The following is a 19,658-nucleotide window of genomic DNA, read 5'->3' as shown; positions in this document are numbered from 1 at the left end:
TTTTGTCACGTTGGCCAGGCTGGTCTCGAACTCCTGGCCTCAAGTAATCTGCCTGCCTCAGCCTCCCAATGTGCTGGGATTACAGGAAAATTTTCTTTTAATTACTCCTAAGAAAATAATAATTGATGGTAAAAGGCTTTCACCAAGTCTAGTGCCTGGCATGAAGCACTGACTCAATAAATGGTGAACTGACCCCAAAGAGGGCAGCAGGTGCCACACACGCCACTGGAGGGCAGCAGGCACCACCCCCGAACCAGCAGGAGGGACTCATGGGTGAGCTAAGGCTGCAGTAAGATTAGAAACGAACCAACAGTAACAGATCATCTGTGCTGGGAAGTATTCAATAAAGCATCTTTCAAAGGCAAGCCAAAAGGCTTAATTAAGCAGTTTATATCAAGAAAAAGGCATTTCTACCAGTCAGATTTGATCAGATCTTTACAGGTTTTTACTCACCTTGAAATTTGTCTAGCTTTATGTCTGCTCTGATCCCAAGGCAGCTTCCTTCAGTGCGAGCGGACTGAGAGAATATCTCAGCAGGCCTGAAGTAACCAGAACTCCGCGCTTAGCCAGTGTGTCTCCTTCAGTCGCCCCTTAAGCTCTCCATGCCAGCTTGAAAGGCTCCACTCTGTGTAACAGAGAGATTCAGTAACTTCACACTTGTTTGATTCAGTATCAAAAGCTTTGTCACCATTTCAGAAGTGAACTCTGTAACAATAAATACTCTCCATGAAAAGTCTTCTAAATACAAATTTAACTTATTTTAAATGTATTCTTCTGAATCTGTAAAGGGGATATGCGCAATCCATCACACCTCCTTCCATCTGCCCGCAGCAGGTAGAGGCACATGCGACAGACGGAGCCAGATCATTGCCGGTCCAACATCTCAGCATCAGCGGCACCAGGCCACACACTGAGGACTGGAGTCTCAGGCAGAATCTCACATGTACTCATCTTTTTTACAATTCAATATGCACACACCCCTACACATGCACACATGTGAATGTGAGTCCAGTTACAGAGACGCACCATCCCTGCACTTGCTCTGCCCAGGTTTGGAAGCTACAGGCCACCTCTGCTTCTGAAGCAGAGGCTGTGAAACAGTATCTGCATCTCGTTTCTGCTCTGTGTGAAAGCGTTTTCAACCACCAAGCCATTAAAGAAAATGTTTCAACATGCTAATATAATTATAAGACCTCAATATGAAGTATTAAAATTTTCTTCCTGAAAAGCAAACTGCTATCCAAAAGAAGGGGAAGTCTGCAATAGGTTTCTCCATTGCAGAGTTCAAAAGAGAAGTCTCTGGGAGCTGTGTCCAGGGGTGAGCGGGTTTCTGAGTGGGAACCTGGAGGAAGGAGGTGAAGTGTGGGATAAGGTGCGCGTGAAAGTGGCTCGACTCTTGCTATGCAGACTTGGCCAGGCCATCACAATGCGTTCCTGCTGCCCTGGTCGCTGCTGCAGTCCTCAGAGCAGATTGGAGGCTACCTTCCAAACCTTCCACCTGTGACCAGCTGACACTCATCTAGAACACATGTCAGCTCGTCTGCTGGGACAGACCTAAGACACAGAGACAAGCTCACCTGTGTCCTGCACTAGCACCACCAAGTCAAATGGGCTGTCACTGAAAATGCTCTATCAGCCTGGAATTACAGGTCACAGTCATCTTGTCCAGCACAGAGAATGAAGGCCACATGTCCAGAACTGTCCCCACTATCAATGACCCCCATCATCACCACACCAGATTCAAGCTCCCAAATCACCCTCCCCAGTGTTCCCAATCACCACGCCTGGGTGGAGAGTGTCAAGAAGTGCAAGGACGTTGGCCTCTGACCTTCACCGTTGCCTCCACTCAATCCGAATCCAACTCCACCACAGCCCCTCCCCAGTGGGCAGAGAGCAAGGGCCCCGAGTGAGCATGAGCCAAACAAGCTTCTCTGGAGATGGCACCTAGCCCCTCCCTCAATCCAAAGAGCCACAAAGAAGTAAAATCCATTCTAGAAGCTTTACACACCAAAAAGTCCACCGCCTAAACAGAGAAAGAAAAACACAGCAGAAAGGACATGAAACCAAGATTTACAGAACTGCGTTCTAGTGCCCACATCACGTCCCACCAACTCTGCAAGCCTGGCCAAGAAATCTGACCTCCCTGGGCCATCTGCAGGATGGGAAACTGCATGGGAAGCCCAGCCACTTTGAGGAGGGAGCAGGTGATATGCGGGGTGGGTTTTGGAAGCTGCAAAGTCTAAACATCAAGTGTGAGAATGGTTGCCTCCAATTTGAGTATACTCATACCAACTGAGGTAAAACTGCCATACTTGCCGGGGTATTGCAAGGGGTTTCAGGAAAGCCATGGCTTCCAGGGAAGAGGGGTCCAGGCCACACCCTAGACCACAGCCTTGCAGCCGTGTGACTTGAACAGTGACTCAGCCCCTTCCAGGCTTGCTCCTATGAGGACAGGACGAGGACACAAGAACACCCGCCGCAGATGGTGCCGTGAGGATTAAATGGAGGAACAGATGTAGAGTGCTTGGCCCCGTGACTAAGATCACAGTAGGGGCGCAATGAAAGATGGTCAAAAACACCGGAGTCTTTTTGTCATGGAGGCAGTGGAGAGGAGCAGGTGACAGAGACAGTAGACAGCGGCTGAAAAAACAAAACAGTGGAGAGATGGAAGATCCGCACAACACAATTAACAAGCTGCACGGCGGTCACACGCAAGACGCTGCTCCTAACAGTGCATCATACATCAGCTCCTCAAGGACACATGAGCCACTTCTAAAAATAGACCATATCCCAGCCATAAAGAAAATCTCAACATATTTCAAGTGGCTGAAATCAGACAGAGCTCATCCTCTGATCATAATACAATGAGCCTAGAAATTAATAACCCAAGTATAACTAGAAAGTCCCCATATGTTTGAGAGTTAAGCAATACACTTCTAAATAATCCATAGACAAAAGAAAATAATCACAGTAGAAAACAAAATATTTAGAACTTAAAACTAGAAGAGATTATGTACAGAATTGTGTGGCACACAGATAAGGCAGTACATCAGAGGGACATTTACAGCTCGGTGCTCAAGCTAGAATAGGAGTAAAAAAATTAAAGAGTGCCTACTTGAACAAGTCAGGGACAGAAGAACAAAGTAAGCTCAAAGAAAACAGAAAAAGGGAACTAGTAAGAAATTCAACCTGTATTAATTACATATAATGGCAGGTACACAAAGATAAACATTGGTTCTTTGAAAAGATAATGCAGTGAACCAGTGATCTCTGGCAAGACTCATGGAAACACAGAAAGGGAACACAAGAGGAAAAGCCCAAATTAACCAGCCTTGGAATTGAATCGGAGGGCAGGAAGGCCTGATGGCCACAGTGTGACTCTCCTGTCCTTGTATGGGAAGATCTTACTTGCCCCCAATGAGTCCCAGCAGGCGGGTGACTGCTCTGGCCCGTCGAACGCAGTAGATGTGGTACTGCCAGGTCCAGACCAGCACTTGAAGAGGATGCCAGCTTCCACCTCCTATTTCTTGGAACACTGTCTCTGGGGAGCCAACTCAGATGCTCTGAAGAGATCATAGGGGCTACATGCAGAGAAAGACGTCTAGTCAGTCCCAGGCGGGAGCCAGCCACCTCACTGAAGAAGCCTTCTCATACAGGACATTGAGAAGAACCAAGAAAGCCAGCCAACAGCCAGAACCAGAGCTCTAGACACTCAGGCTACCTGGCTGAGCATTAATAAAGTGATTGTTGTTTTATGTCACTAAGTTGGGAATGGGTCATCGGGTGGCAAGAGAAATCAAAATGGAATTACCTCTTAAACTCTGACAACACTAAAAATATAATAAGAGGCTTTATAAACTTTATTCCAAAAAGCTTGTAAGCTTAGGTTAAATGAAGAAACTCCAAGAGAAATACAACTTATTAGGCTGGGTGCGGTGGCTCACGTCTGTCATCCCAGCACTCTGGGAGGCTGAGGCAGGTGGATCACTTGAGCCCAGGAGTTCAAGACAAGCCTGAGCAACATAGCAAAACCATCTGTACTAAAAATACAAAAATCAGCCAGGCGTGGTGACACACGCCTGTCATCCCAGCTACTTCGGAGGCTGAGGTGTGAGAAATCACCTGAGCCTGAGTGGTCGAGGCTGCAGTGAGCTGAGATTGCACCACTGCACTCCGGCCTGGGCAACCAGAGTGAGACCCTGTCACACACACACACACACACACACACACACACACACACACACACACAGATCACCATTTAAAAAGAAAAGAAATACAACTTATTAACACTAACTCAGGAGGAAATAGAAAATCTGACAAAACTACAAACATTAAAGAATTAGAAGTTAGAAGCCAGGTGCAGTAGCTCATGCATGGAATCCAAGCACTTTGGGAGGCCGAGGCAGGCAGACTGCTTGAGCCCAGGAATTCAAGATCAGTCCTGGCAACATAGTGAGAGCTTGTCTCTACAAAAAAAAATAAAGAAAATTAGCCAGGTGTGGTGGCGTGCACCTGTAGTCACAGCTACTCAGAAGGCTGAGGCAGGAGGATCGTTTGAGCCCAGGAGGCAAAGGCTGCAGTGAGCCAAAATTGTGCCATCACACTCTAGAGCCTGGCAGACAGAATGAGACCTTGTCTTAAGAAAAAGAAAAGAGAAGAAAAGGGAAGGAAGGAAGGAATGCAGGGAGGGAGGGAGGCAGGGAGGGATTATAGTCAATAAACAAAAATCATCCTGGGAAGAACACTCCATGCCTAGATGGCTTCTCTAGAAAGTGAATCCAACATTCAACAAGACACTTCTGTGAAGAAGATGAGAAGGAAGCAGTAAGTCACCATTACAAATACAGTGTAAACATTCTATACAAAATGTGATCACACTGAATCCAATAATATTTTTAAAGTGATCAATCAAACATGATTAAGATGAATTTATGATGGGAATGCAAACATGATTTAATGTATGAAAATCAATTTATGTAGTCCACTTCATTAATAAATCAAGAGAAACACAAAAGAATATACTGATAACTCCCCTTGGATAAAGTTCCATCACAGGCAAAACTGAACTACATTGATTGGGGATGCATTCTTACATGGTAAAATTAAAAAGAAAAGGACAGTATTATTTCAAAATATAGGATATCACCAAACACAGTGGCTCACACTTATAATCCCAGCACTCTGGGAGACCAAGGCAGGAGATCACTTGAGGCCAGGAGCTCAAGATCAGCCTAGGCAACACATGGAAACCCCATCTCTACAAAAAATTAAAAACTCAGTGACGCATGGTGGTGTGCACCTGTGGTGCCAGCTACTCAGCAGGCTAAGGCGGGAGGACTGCTTGAGCCTGGGAGTTCAGGGCTGCAGTGAGCCATAATCCTGCCACTGCACTCCAGCCTGAGTGACAGAGTCAGACACTGTCTCAAAAACAAACAAAAAGGCCAGCATAATGGCTCACATCTGTAAGCCCAGCACTTTGGGAGACAGAGGCGGAAGGATCACTTGAGCCCAAGAGTTCAAGAACAGCCTGGGCAACACAGGGAGACACTATCTCTACAAAAAGTAAACAAAATTAGCCCGGAGTGGTGGCTCATGTCTGTAATCCCAAGTGCTCTGGAAGCTGCGGTGAGAGGATCACCTATGCCTAGGAAGTTGAGACTGCAGAGAACTGTGATCACACTACTGCATTCCAGCCTGGGCCACAGAGCAAAACACTGTCTCAAAATAATAATAATTATAATTAATTATATACACACACACACACACACACACACTCACAGTGTATATCAGATGTGTCAGATGGATGAGGGGGAGTTATCAGGGAGGAGCATGAAGGAAACTGTGAGGTACACAATGTCTATTTAACCTGGGTGAGAGTTACATGGACATGCAATTAAAATTATTCTCTTATATATGTGTCCATGTTCATGAAAGGTATCTCACAATACAAATGTATTAGAAAACAAATAATCAGTCAACAGAACAAAAAAAAATGCCAGCAATGACAACTGGCATTTACACAGTACTATCAATAACAATGGGACCAAGCAGCTGCTGTATGATCAACCATATGAAACAACTAACCAACCACTGCAACCAGCTAACTGTCTGCCACGGTCTCAGATAAGAGCTAAGGAACCACAGGTGCAGAAGAGTTATGAGATTATGCGAAAAGGCAACTAGAAACTTTATGTTCCTCACACAAAAGAGAGACTGAGGAGACTACGTTCAAGGAGATCGTGGCTGGAGGTGCTAAGAAGCAAGCTCGCAAGCTACGGCCAAGAGTTTCAACCTGCGCCATTTTCTCCATTTGCCTTGAGCCATCCTGTGAAACTGGTGGGGAGTGAGCCACCCGAAAGGGTGGATGGGGAAAGGGAAGTACTGTGGGATAGGCAGCTCTGCACGTCTCCCACCTCCGCCCACTGACATGCCAGGGGCCAGCAGCTCAGCTTCAACCCCAGCACCACCACCTTTCCAGAGCTTGCTCTGGGTGACCGCTCCTAGTCGCAGGACATCCTCTTCTGAAAATAGCATGACTCCAAATTCGTCAAGCTGAAGGGGTTTCCACAATGGGTTTATATCTCACTATCTCCTAACAAAGGGAAATTCCAGTGCCACAGCAATGCTATGAAAACAGGGACCACTGAGGATTTAACATGCCTTGTACCAACGGCAAGTACACTGCAGGTTGTATTAAAACACATTTATCATTCACAGCACTTGATGGATTTGCTGTGCCAGTAATAATCATATTGATTAAATGAAGCAATTGTGTTTCCTTTTAAAGTGATATTTATCATTATAATTTAATTAGACTGTGGAAATTGGGGCTCTGCTCTGCCAAAAACTAAGTACTCTCATTTTCTACCTTGCATAAAGCCAATACTATTACACGGGTGTGCAGTTAAACAAATATGGTCAACTGATGAGATTTCACTATTTCGAGACAGTAATTACTTCAGGAAATACAGAGGCATGATATGCTCATGGCAAGTAAAGTACATGTCAAGAGAAAGCAATCAACTGGAGGGTGCTACCGCAAAGAAGCCTTCTTCCTAATTTTTGACAGTAGCTGCCATTTGAAGTGCTTTATTAGTCCTAAGAATTAGTAGCAACAATGGGGAACGAAAAGTTGATGGCCTGAGAGGAGGGGATACAGCTGGGAAAACGGCCTTGAACATGCTGGAAAAGTCAAACACACCATATATGAACAGAAAACAACGACTAAAGGAGATACAAACGGTTAGTAAACAGGTAAACTAAGAATGACCAATTGGACTTGGCAGGACAGGGAAGCAGAGAGACCCTCCAGAAATAATAGCTATAATGACTAATGCTAAAAGCTCAGTGGACAGGTTTTAGCAGCATATTAGACACAGTTAAAGAGAAAATGGCCAAACTGGGCAGTAGAACTGAAGCAATAACCCAGAAAGCAGTGCAGAGACACACAAGAGACAGAAAGTACCAAAAGCATGGGAGCTCTCACAGAAACAGATTCGGCCAACTAACCCGCAGCAGAATAAATACAAATAAGCATGAACCCAGACACAGCACAGAGAAATGACGCGAGAGCACAGGGGGACAGTCAGGCTGAGAGCGGATGCCCAGGGCCCAGGGAAGAGACCAGGTAGTGGAGCAGGATGAGATCTTCAATGTGCACATGGGAAAGCAAACTCCCCACCTAGTAACAGTCTTTCCACAATAAGAATAAAGATGTTTTCACACAAATCATACCTGAGATAGTTAATCCTAAGGGACACATTCCAGAAGAACTGTGCTCTTGTAGAGAAAGAATATGTAGCAAAAAATAGTGGCTATAAAAGGAAGCAGCATGTGAAAGCACTGCCTGAATAAAGGAAAAGCACAAATCTTACACATACCGTTCCAGCGAACAAAAAACAGGGAACATCCCCAACTTGTTTTATGAGACCAGTATAATCTTGGTAGTAAAATCTGTCAAGGATGTGCCAGAAATGAACTATTAGTGGCTTTTATAAATGTAGACACAAAAATCATAACAAAATTAGCACATTTAAATCCAGGGACATATAAAAGGCAGTAGGTGACACCTGAGTTGAATACACACATACCAAGAATACACAGCTGGTTTCAGATGTGAGAATTGATCAATGCACTAAACAGTGACATTTCTATTCAAGGGTTCTTTAACTTAGATTTCTCAATCATTCAAACTGGTATTTTTGTAAATTTCCATTAGTAGAATAAACCTCACACTGTTCTCAAAATATACACTACCTGTGGAAGATTAAAAAATGGGGGATAAAGAAAGCTGATAAAATGAAAACAAACATTGTCGCCAATAATGAAAGTAAAGGCCCAGCACACACAGCTTCTCCACATTCCTGCCCTTGCTGGGGGAAGACAATAAGCTTGGAAGTTGCCCCAGAGCAATGTGGTGGCAGGGGTGGGTCCTCAGAGGGTCCTAGTGTGTCCGTGATAAGATCATCATGAACAGAACCAAAGAAGGCAAAAGGGAGACATCTGGCCTTCCCAGGCTTCCTTAGTGTGTTTTCCACACCTGTGAAGATCCTGAGCGAATGCCAGGAGGAGATGGAAGAAGTGCAGCTTCACACTCCTCTCTAGAGCAGGCATTCAATCAATGGTTCACGAATGGGCTTCAGGAAGCCCATGAGAAGTGTGAAATCATATATGAAACGATGCGTTCATATGCACAGATGAATTTTTCTTGCGAAAATGTAAATGGATTTACTCAGATACTCAAAAGAACCCAATACCCCACAAGAGTACCAACATCTGACATGCAAACTTATCCGTGCGGTAGAGGCCAAAGACAGCCCTCACCATGGGCTATGAGATGACCTAAAACCCAATCCTTTCTTTGGCACTTAACCAACAAAATTTCATAGCCTTTCTTTTCTCAGTACAACTAAGGGCTAGTCCATGGTAACCTACAAAGTGAATTATTACGGGGCACTAAAATTTATAATTTATAACCTAAACCTGGGGTGTTACTAGACTTTATGGAGGTCTAATTCAGTACCAAGAAGTGAGGCTCCTGTGCAAAGCTGCAAAGCTTGGTAATGCGCCCGCGTGGGGGGGCCACAAAGTCCTCATCCTCAGAAACAGCATTTCGTTCATTATCAGTGACAGCTTTATTTATAATGGATTTCAATTGCCAACATTCTTGCTTTTATAATTTCAATGTCAGTTTTCTCATTTTCACACCAGTTTAATGTGGGTTGTTTGGGTATACAACGATGAAAATTCATAGTTTTAGGAGCCATAATTTTTCAATAACTTATGAGTATCCTAAGTCATCTCCATCTTTATTTTGAAACAGATGTATAGAACCTCCCCTAAATTCTGATGCAGGAGTCACATTTTATTTGTTGGTGATGTGCTGATTAAGATCCTATGAAATTTAACTAACTTGCAACACACCATCAAGGCAAGTGTGACAAAGTTACCCAGCTATTTTTAAGTTTATGGCCACACTCTTACATAATAAAGAACAACATGTCTCCTAAGAACTTATATATCAAAAGTACCTAAACTGGTTCATTTAATTTCATCCCAATTCTTTGATAATGTTGAGTGATATTTCCACTGGAGAGCAAGAACAGCTACTGGTAAAGGTGACCAAGGCACTGATTTTGCCACTGAGAGTGATCTAAAAAGGCTTTCAGGCTAGGCACAGTGGTGTGCTCAGCACTTTGGGAGGCCAAGGTGGGAGGATGGCTTGAGCCTAGGAGTTCGAGACCAGTCTGGGCAACACGGCAAGACTCCACCTCTACAAAAAATTTAAAAATTAGTCAGTCGATGTGGCATGTGACTGTGGTCCAAGCGGCTACTCAGGAGGCTGATACAGGAGTATTGCTTGAGCCCAGAAGGTGGAGGCTGCAGTGAGCCATGATCACACTACTGCACTCCACCCTGGGTGACAGAGCAAGACCCTGCCTCTAAATCAATTAATTAAAAGGGCTTTTAATTAAAAATGGTGATAAAGTACACCATATCTTCTCTCCATTCTTCCCAGAACTCTGTTAAAATGTCAGAAAAGGTGCTTTTTGGTGGTGAATGAACCATAATAGTGCATGGGGCTAAAAATTACAGAGGGATTTAGCAGAATACAAGAAAGCCTGCCAGGGCTTTTAGGGCATAAGGCAGACGGAAGCAGGTTGATGCGAAAGAGCAGAGGAAACTGCAGAGCAAGACAACAGAGGTGAGGGGTCTTCCCAAGAAGCAGGAGCCATAGGGAACGCTTTTATTCCTGGGCTGAAACCTGAGAATTGCTCTCCAAAGAAAGCCTGAGGTTTTCTAAGGGGTGATCCCAATATGGGCACGCAGGCTGGAAAAGAAGCAGATCCCGGTTTAGGGTAACGAAAAATCAAGCCATCAGGACATGAGGCCCAGAGAGGGAGAGAAGGAGAGAGTAGAAGATGTTTACCTGCAGTAGAACAAGGATCAAACGGATATCCAACTTCTTATTAACAACACTAGACTCTGGAAAATAATAGAGAATATTTTCTGATTTCAAAAGGAAAATTATACGATCCTAGAATTCTAGACCCCACCAAATTATCAATAAGTATGAGAACAAAGTAATTGCATGTTTGAACATTACGTGCAAAAACCCAAGAAGTCTGTCAGCCATCCATTCTATAAGGAAGTGGATTAAGGAGGTGCTCCAGCAAAACAAAAATAGAATCCAAGAAACCAACACCATGGGATGGGAGAAACCATGGCAACTGAGGCAGCTAGAAACAGCAGACACCTAAAGAGAAACTGGGAGTTCCTCTGAACTTCTGAATATTCTCCTTTTATTGGCAAAGGTTTGGTGAGGCAGAATTACATTTCATACCACTTGGTTCTATGGCAAAATATACTATCATAATACTATAAATGTTACTTTTCTTATATTAAAATGTTTAGACTACACTTGCAGGAAAAGCACAGGGCGCCTAATGATAGACGGGAAACACTACAAATGTTTTAAGCCTTGTCAATATAAATCTCATCAAAACTCAGAGTGTGAAGGCACTGTCTGCTGACTCCCACATGAACTCACCAACAGAAAAGTTAAAGCTCTAATGGTGACTACAAGAAGAACTTAAGAGAAGATAACACAAACTGTACATTGTTTACCTCTGGAAACGGGGTGGGGGGTGGGGAGGGAGAAAGGAAAGAGGAAATCTCCAACGTAATTTATACCCATTCATGAGCTGCAATGTTTTTTACCATGTGCTGGTATTACTTCCATTTTTTAAAACAGTTACATTAAAAGGGCCCCCTTATCAAGAGGCGATCCATTAAATAACTGCAGTACATCTACAGGACAGAATATTATGTTCTTGTAACAAGTGAAGTAGCACGAGCATTGCGTTACTTTAGAATTTTTTTTTTTTTTTTTTTTTTTTTTTTTGAGACGGAGTCTCCCTCTCGCCCAGGCTGGAGTGCAGTGGCGCGATCTTGGCTCACTGCAAGCTCCGCCTCCCAGGTTCACGCCATTCTCCTGCCTCAGCCTCCCGAGTAGCTGGGACTACAGGCACCCGCTACCATGCCCAGCTAATTTTTTTGTATTTTTAGTAGAGATGGGGTTTCACCATATTAGCCAGGATGGTCTCGATCTCCTGAGCTCGTGATCTGCCCACGTCGGCCTCCCAAAGTGCTGGGATTACAGGCATGAGCCACCGCGCCCAGCCTAAAGTCAGAATTTTTAAAAAGCTTTTTTTTTTTAACTGTGAAAGAAAAAACACAAAGTGTCATGGTCCTATGAAGAGAATGGCACTACCTGTACTGACATGCAGGATGTGACGGGACAGCTGCGTTACAGAGTGATGTGCACAGAAAACCCCTGTGTATCTCAGCAATCCCATATACTTAACAGAAACTCCTCATCTATTATATATACCAGAATCCAGTGCTGACACAAACTGGTGGGTAGGTACCCTTCCATATTTTTCCTATGTACACACACACAACATTTTGTAAGCCTAAAAAGCTGGCACAAAAAGCAAACCAACTTCACAAGGACAAGCCAGAGAGTCCTTGGGGGATGTCCTCCCAGGAAACTCAAAAGGGTAGCAGCTAAGTCTCCCTGGAGAGGGAGGCTGGGAAGAGCATCTGACACAACTGCTCCCTTCATCCTTCGAGGGAGCAATCCAGGAAATGTAAGGCTGTCTACTTCACATGGTTTCCTGAGGATATGGGTAGAAAACATTTCCAGTAAAAGCTTTACTACAATGTTATACAGTGAAAATTAAAATACAAACCATTCCTCCATGTGCCAGTGTCATCTGCTAATTTGTACAACATCTTGTTTCAATGATCTGAGAGGCCTACACAAACAGAGTAACCACAGTCTATCAATTATGCCGAGAAAAGAAAAAAAAAAACATATACACGAAAAAAGACACAGATGTTGTTTGGCCGTGTCCCCACCCAAATCTCATCTTCGATTGTAGTTCCCATACTCCCCACGTGCTGTGGGAGGCACCCGGTGGGAGGTAATTGTATCACGGGGGCAGTTACCCTCATGCTGTTTTCGTGATAGTGAGTGAGTTCTCACAGGATCTGACGGCTTTGTAAGGGGCTTTTCCCCATTTTGCTGGACACTTCTCCTTGCTGTTGCCATGTGAAGAATGATGTGTTTGCTTCTCCTTCCGCCATGATTGTAAGTTTCCTGAGGTCTTCTCAATCGTGCTGAACTGTGAGTCCATTAAACCTTTTTCCTTTATAAATTACCTAGTCTTTGGTATGTCTTTATTAGCAGCATGAGAACACACTAATACAGATACAAAGGAAACATACAAAATGGTAACAAAAGTTGCTTCTATGCAAAGGGATTAATCATGTCTCTTCCTAGTTTTGCATTTCTGCAAAGTATGCACAGTCTGTAATAAGCATATTTTGTTTCTAAATAAAAAATTAAATCTTTCAGAAGAAGCTCGGAAATGTAGTTTTCTCCAAAGACTTAGCAGCCGACGCAAGGGAAGGCACGCAGGGGTGCTGCGCAGCAAGCACAGGCGCAGGCCCCGCCCAGGCCAGCCCCACCCTGGGGCTGAAGATGAAGAAAAGGCCAATTCCAAGACTGATCCTGTTCAGAAGATAAAAATGAGCTCAAGCAGCTGTTCCTGCCGCTGTAACCTGAGGAATTTCGCCCTGGGGACACCGAGAGATGCATAGTAGATACCACCTTAATCAGCATCCCCGAAAGCACTTACCTTTTCACCCCAGGATGACCCAACCTTGCTCAAAGGATTTAGTCTGTACTCAGCAAGAATGCAACATACAGTTCCTTATGGCAAGAGGATGGATGACAAGGGTGAGATCAGTTAATTCACAAATATGTATCTCTTCAGCATTTTGCTTTGCAGGGGGAAAAAATACCCTTAAAAGATAAGCAAGCATCCCTACTACTTACTGCGGTGACATCCTGGCCCCAGATTTTAGGTGAGACACTAAATCCCCTTGACCCACAGTACCACGTGTTATGTAACAGCACCAGAAACTCACACATTTGAACTTCAGAGCAAGTGAATAATTCTTTACATGCATTATAGATGAAAGAAGAAAAACCATACGACTTCTGCAAGAGTCCTTGGGCTTAATGGACACAAATTTTAAAAGCTACCTCAACTATTAAGTTTAAATAGTAAACATGTAAAACATTTACATAGTAAACATCCTTCAAAATCCAAGGATGCAGAAAAAGGGGAAGAGATTATGCTGAAGTCAAAAGATGTATACCTATAAGAAATCAGTGATCTGGCTGCTAATTTGACTGGGATGTAAATGGCATCTGATGATACAGACAATCTAACTGGGTTTCTTATTCCTTGCTCTGTCAGGGACAAGTTGAGTGATCCAGAGACATCGCCCTGACCGGCTAATGCCCCATGAGGAAGCGGGTGCACTGCTGAACCAATTCAGCAGACAGCTTTCCCATCACAGCGGCCCAGCATTCACTCACTCTGTGACTCACAGACTGAACCAATTCAGCAGAGAGCTTTCCCATCACAGCGACCCAGCATTCACTCACTCTGTGACTCATAGACGGTCATTGGCACCAAAGCAGACCACCTCCTCGTGCCCACCAACCAATGAGGTCAAACATCCAAAACCATGTATTTCTGCATTTCTAGGGCAAAGGAATAGATTAATTTCAAATATTGTTTGTCACTGGAAGTTTGGTCGCCTTAAATCTTCCCTGAGCCCTTACAAAGCAAGAGGCTCACAAAGCCTGTCTGTGAGTGGATACATGACTTGAAAAAGTGTATTCCAAAAAGATCATGCCACTTTGCTGTTGTTTCAAATAAAAGCTCTCCAATCCATTCCCCATATCCAGCTCTCTACAGGTCAGTGCAACCTTATGACCAGGATTATGAACACAGAGTTGGAAGTTTGCCTGCTTGAGGATCCAGCAATGCAGCCCCCTGGCTCTGAGGCTACTGTCACCCTGCAGCGTCTCAAGCGTTCCCTCTGGCAGGAGCAGGTTAGTAACAGTGCCTGCTGCAGATGGCTGCAGCAAAGGCTGAATAAAATAATGTAGGCAAAGAACTCAGCACAGTTCCTGCATGGAGGAAAAACTCAATAAATGTTAGCTATTACTGGAGGTGATGATGACAATGCTAAGGTGACGATGACAACCTCAACAATGTTATTAATAGCAACCAAATTACTGAGCCAATGGGAGAGCCCAGATAAGCTCTTAAGCAATAAAAATTAAGTGATGTTGAATATTTTTTAATGTTTCAGTATAATCGGACCTTTAAAAAAACATTCAGCCTAAGCCTCGAGACTCTGCAAAAGCAAAGCCCTCCCCTGACCCTGGCATCCACTACACAGGCTACGCCCCTGCCCGGGATGACGGATGGGCCTGAACATCAAGGCTTTATGAACAAAAACACCAAGGCACCACTCTGAGAGGGGTGCTGGGGTTATCTGTGGTGTCTGTGGACAAGTATGTCACAATGGTGCTTGGATATCTTCCTGAGTTCAGCAATGTGAATGGGGGTACATGTGTCCTGACTTGACACAGCTGATAAGCCACGCTTCCTTTCTGTTATTATCCATGTCTTAGCTATGACTCCATCTAAAAGCTGGTAAGCCTTTTAAAGGGTAGGAGCCAAGACAACCTCCACGCCTTCCCTGGTCTAAGCCACCGCCTAATATCAGAATGTGCTGGATAAGTAGTTTTGGTTTAGGATGGCAACCTCTGATTGGTATGTAGAGTATGTCTACTAAGCATAATATTTATTAAAAGAACACTTAATGCCACATATGTGTTAGATGGCATGGCTTTCCTCAATATATAAAAGAATTCTAGTGCTTTAACAGGTGCTCAAAAATATTTTTAACTAACTGAATTATAAATTTTCTTATACGTGCTATTCATAACAGCAGATTGCTTACAAAAGTAAAAGCTACTTGTGACTTCCAGTTTGAAATATCTGAAAAATTTAGAAAGTAGCTGAGCTAAAATTGATCTCTGCACTTGTCGAAGAGGGGTCACTGGGCTGTAGCTGTGTTCATTCATTGTGAGGGCTCCCTAAACACGGACTGATGCTGAAGAACCCTCATGTGCTGCAGAGGCACCTCTGAGCAGGAATGCTCAAGTATCAGAGAGCTTTGCCAGGTTCAACTCTCAGGGCAGCTTCCTAGTGGACGTTAATAGGTGACGCTGTACAGACACTCCCTTTCAGGATGCTTTAAAAAACAGACAAGGAAAGAGTTCAGAGTAAACTGAAAAATTCACATATATATATTTTTGTTTTGTTGTTTTGTTTTGTTTTTTTCTGAGACAGAGTCTTGCCCTGTCGCCCAGGCTGGAGTGCAGTGGCACGATCTCAGCTCACTGCGACCTCCACCTCCTGGGTTCAAGCAATTCTCCTGCCTCAGCCTCCCGAGTAGCTGGGACTACAGGTGTGCGCCACCACGCCTGGCTAATTTTTGTATTATTAGTACAGATGGGGTTTCACCATGTTGGCCAGGCTGGTCTTGAACTCCTGACCTTGTGATCCACTCACCTCAGCCTCCCAAAGTGCTGGAATTACAGGCGTGAGCCACCGAGCCTGGCCATTTCAACCAATATTTTAAAATTCACCATCACATTTTAGTCCCCAAAATATCCCTAGGAAAAGCGTGCAAGCAAGGCAAGTAGATTTCCCTTTTCGCAGACAAATAAAACTCAACTAAGTTTAGTCAATGAGTGAAATACTTAAACATTCTGCCTCCAACTCCAGCCATCTTCCTATGGCTACCCACGTGGCCCCAGCACCCCTTAGGGCCTGTGTACACAGGACACACGTGGCCCCTCACAACTCACAGGGGGGCATCCTCCCTGTGACACTCTCCATCTTTGAGATCATAACTCTGGGGATCATGACCTTATCTCCCCAGAACTTCCTTGTTATCACATGTCATCTTGGGGTCATTAATAATCGCAGGCCCTTTCACTCTCAAAAGTGTCCTTGTTCAAGCAGTAAATCACATGGTCACCTATTTACAACACAAGCCTGCATCCCCCAAACGGGAAGTGGGACCAAAGGTCTGCAGAGGCTGCCGGCTCCTCACACCAGGCAGACTGACCAAGAGGAATGTGGGTGACTCAGGACCATCCCCCCTTTATTTCCACCCAACTGCATTTAGAATAGAATCCGAATCTCACCATGCAACTCTACACAGAGATACACACCGAGAGGAAGGCTCGCCCCGGACCCCAAGCCCTGGCCCCAGCCCAGAAAGTCCAGGGAAGCGAAGAGGGAAGGGTTATGAGGAGCCCCAGGGATAGGGGAAGTCCACCAAGGGCCTTATGTTCATGTCTAGGCAACCTTCACTCATCTACGGCAGATATGAAGTCCCTGTGCCTCTTTACACCGAATAAAAAAAGGCAATTCCAGAAAAGACACCTGAGCTAGACTCAAAAATGATGAGCCAATTTCTATCATTTTCAGGGGGAAAACCAGTATTTTCTTGAAGAAGGGATGTAGGCAAGACATGAGGTGTGCAGAGACACCATTCCCATACCTGCTCCTTCCCTGATGACAGAAGCTATAGCTGGGCACTTTGGGGGGCACCTCAGAGAGTCCAGATGACCATGAAATGTAACAAAAGCTCAATCTCACTAGTAAGCAGGTCCATGAGAATCAAAACTACAGAAAAATACCACACACACCTGCCCAGAACGGTAAAATTTAAGAAGACAGAAACTTCCAAAGCAGTTGATGCCACATGGGGAGTGTGGTGAAAGCAGGCAGTTGAGTGCCCAACGAGGCACCATGCCAGCACCACCCGCTCACGCTGAAGTGCGTGTGCTCACAGCCAGCCCATCCACCCCAGCAACACCTGTGCTTCTTTACCAAAACACATGTATCAGTATGGTCAGAGCGGTTTTGCTTATAATGGCCCCAAACTGGAAACCGTCTAACTATCCATCGTCAGCAGAATGAATATATGATATGGTCAAACAGCAGACTACTATATACAGCAATAAAAACGAACAGGCAACAACACGGGCAAGTCTCATCACACATGTAATACTGAACAAAAGAAAACACACAAAAACACATCCTTTGATTGCATTTATATGTTAAAAAATAGGCTAAGCATAGGACTTTTAGGGCAATGAAACAATTCTGCATATGGTAAGGATGGATCCATATCGTCATAAATGTGTACAAACCCATAGAATGTCCAACACTAAGAGTGCACCCTCGTGGAAACTATGAACTCTGGGTAATGAGGTGTCAATGTGGGGTCATCAACTGTAACAAATCCACGGCTCCAGATACAGATGTTGATAATCGGGGAGGCTGTGCCTGTGTGGGGGCAGGGGGCGTATGGGAAATCTTTGTACCTGTCCCTCAATTTTGCTGTAAATGTAAAACTGCTCTAAAAAATAAAGTCTATTAAAAAGTTAAAAGTTAAAAACAAACAGGCACACCTAAACAAACGGGTTGCAGGATACAAGCTCAAGTGACAAACCTGTCACCCACAGCGGTCAGTGGCAGGCGCCCATGCTAACAGGAGGAGCTTGAGGAAGACTTAAGGGAATGCAGCGCTCCGTGTGCTGGCCTGTGTGGAAGGCACAGCCCAGCGGGCTCTGCGATGCTTCACTCAGCTGCGCCTTCCCCTTGTGCGCTTTCCTGCCTGCGTAACGCTTCTCAACAACACAGGTAGACCCTGATTGTCTTACAAGTCACTGCTGATGAGCTGAGAGACGAAGGAGCGCCCCAGCCCTCTCCACCTGAGCTCTCACTAGCACCATCCCCTCACAGAGCAGAGTATGGGAAAGGGATGAGTGTCCAAAGAGGATGGACAGACGGGCAGAGCTCAGCACAGCACTCAGGAGAACCTTCCAGAAGGTAAAAACTGACAGAGATGCACCCACTGCATTTAGGAAGTAGCACAAGAATCTTGGCTTTCTGTCCATGAGATCTGATGGTTTATTACTTTTTAAAATAATGGTAAAAAACTAATTACCCAATCAAAATAAATGAATCCTAACAGCAACTATAACTAGAAATATTTAAAGAGCCATTAATGCTAGCAACTCCTTGAATATTACAATTTCCAAAAGGATTGATACCTGCTTAAATATATTAGGTTTATTAATCAAACTGTTATAGGTGAGGAGTTTAATCTCCTAGGAATTAAAATACATCATTGTCAGTAGCAATTGTTTAGTTCAATTCCTGCAGGAAAAGGTAAGTGTTTACAAAGGGTAAACAAATTCTCCACACCCCTGCCTCACTGGCTCTTTGACAACTCGGTCCCCAAGTCACCACACCCATGTAAAGACTTGCCGGATGGTAGAGAAAACACAGCCATTACTTGGAACAGAAATGTACTGGTTTTCAAATTCGTGGGAAATAAGAAAATAATTATTTCATAGAATAAACAGATGAACATTTTAAGGTTTGTTTCATGAATGGAAAATGTTAAACATGCTACCCTGAGGTTAATTCCACCACTTTCCAAGCATATGACTGAAAATGGTTTCTCCTCAAGGAAGAAAATTATGCAGAGGAAAGATTCTCACATTTTCTTCTCAAGATGTGGAAGTGAAAAGGTCAAGTAAAAATAAATACAAAGTAAACTGACTAATTTGAGCTGCTTTCCTCCCTGCACCCAGCTAATAGAGCAGAACGTTAAAAATAAAAGTGGTCAGAATTTTTCAGAGCGAGGACTGTGAGGTAAAAATAGATGCCCACACCGCACTTCCAGCTGAAGCGTGACTAGAGGCAGCCCCCACGCTACTTGTGGCTTTCCACTCATGTCTATAACGACAAAAAGAGAGAGAAAAACTCCTCACAGCATGGCTGAAAACTACATACTGACATACAACCTCATACAGAAAGTTTTCAGAGGAAAATTTCAGGGGCAAATAAATGACTTTTGCTTAAAACCAGCGTGATTTGGCTTCTCTATCACCAAAAGCATCCAAAAAGAGGGGCATCAAGACGTTGGTTTTAATAGTAAACCTGGAAACAAACAAAAGGTGCACTGCTAGGTTAAAAAATACCAAAGCCCGTCCATTTATTCTTCAACAAGTATTTGAGTGCCTTCTACATGCCAGGAGGATGGGACAAAAACAAAAGTCTCCATCTACACGGAGCCTCCAGGCCTGGGGGGCGCAGAGCCCCGTGCGCCGACATCAGGAGGTGGTGACGCAC

At 44.2% G+C, this 19,658-nt stretch overlaps 1 protein-coding gene across 7 annotated transcripts in view; it reads right to left on the bottom strand.

The window, feature by feature from the left end:
* Positions 1–19,658, bottom strand: part of ADARB1 (adenosine deaminase RNA specific B1) — a 154,912-nt gene that overhangs the window by 99,998 nt on the left and 35,256 nt on the right. For 4 of the 7 annotated variants that reach the window (XM_030806040.1, XM_030806044.1, XM_030806045.1 and 1 more), the window contains exon 2: positions 454–625. The exons of 1 other annotated variant lie outside the window; for it this stretch is intronic. The gene's annotated coding sequence lies outside the window, so the exon portion shown is untranslated. Of the gene's footprint in view, positions 1–453; positions 626–10,429; positions 10,486–19,658 lie in introns of those variants that run through there. 2 more of the 7 variants (XM_030806041.1, XM_030806047.1) reach the window with 2 other exon arrangements.

This window comes from Nomascus leucogenys, chromosome 25 (assembly GCF_006542625.1).
Source record: "Nomascus leucogenys isolate Asia chromosome 25, Asia_NLE_v1, whole genome shotgun sequence".
Lineage (NCBI taxonomy): Eukaryota > Metazoa > Chordata > Mammalia > Primates > Hylobatidae > Nomascus > Nomascus leucogenys.
The sequence above is the reverse complement of the archived record's forward strand: the minus strand, read 5'-3'. Positions and strand labels throughout refer to the sequence as shown.